Genomic DNA, 945 nt, shown 5'->3' with positions numbered 1-945 from the left:
ATTTATTGATAATTTTCACTTCTTACTTGGTGTGATGGAACAAATTCTGGATGGTCATTCTGCTGTTCGGTCTAATTAGCGTATTAGCTCTTTATCATATAGGATAGGATTTGTTGAGCATCTGCTCTGTAGTCATTTTCCAGGACCTTCACATTTATTTACTTTATTTCCCAAAACTATATTTTCTTGAACTATCTTGTATCTCCATGTTATTAAAATGTTTTTCCTAGTCCCAGTTATCCCTGCTAGAGATTCCCACTTGACCCTAAAATAAAGTTATTATTGATAAATACACATACATAACTTTTTTCTCTCTCTCACACACACACTATCTAGGATCATTATCTTCTTGCTATCATAAATTAAAAGGCTGCCTTGTTAAAATTTGTTGAAATTGTCCTTGGGTCTCCAGTCTCAGAATTTCTGCTGCCACTTCTCAAATTCTCAAAATGTCTCCATCCCCCAACCCTAATACAAAACAAACCCTATAAAATCCTTTCCCTGTTTATTGCTTAGATGCAGTTTCTTCACAGGCTATCTTCCTTGCTCCATGGCAGTACTAAAAAAATGAATCTTTATTCCTTCAGATTACTTTATTTCAATAATCCTCAGGAAAATAAAATCACATTATTGTCACTTTTTATTTGGGAATCTGGCTTTGAGTCACTTAGTTGGAAAATAGGTAAACCAAGATTCCAACTGAGACATTCTGGCTCCAGATGATGCCCACCTTCCTGTTCGTTCGTTCTCTCTCTCTCTCTCTCTCTCTCTCTCTCTCTCTCTCTCTCTCTCTTCCCTCTCACACACACATGCACACAAACACATAGGCCCCCTCCATTTCTAGTCTCCTAAATACACAATTCTTAACCACATTCCTCTGCACTATTATTTCACGTTCTTCACTTTCAAAGTGATTAGTTAAGAAAATTATAGAAACCTTCATAT

Source organism: Myotis lucifugus, unplaced genomic scaffold (assembly GCF_000147115.1).
Source record: "Myotis lucifugus unplaced genomic scaffold, Myoluc2.0 scaffold_1, whole genome shotgun sequence".
In the NCBI taxonomy this organism is placed as follows: domain Eukaryota; kingdom Metazoa; phylum Chordata; class Mammalia; order Chiroptera; family Vespertilionidae; genus Myotis; species Myotis lucifugus.
The sequence above is the reverse complement of the archived record's forward strand: the minus strand, read 5'-3'. Positions refer to the sequence as shown.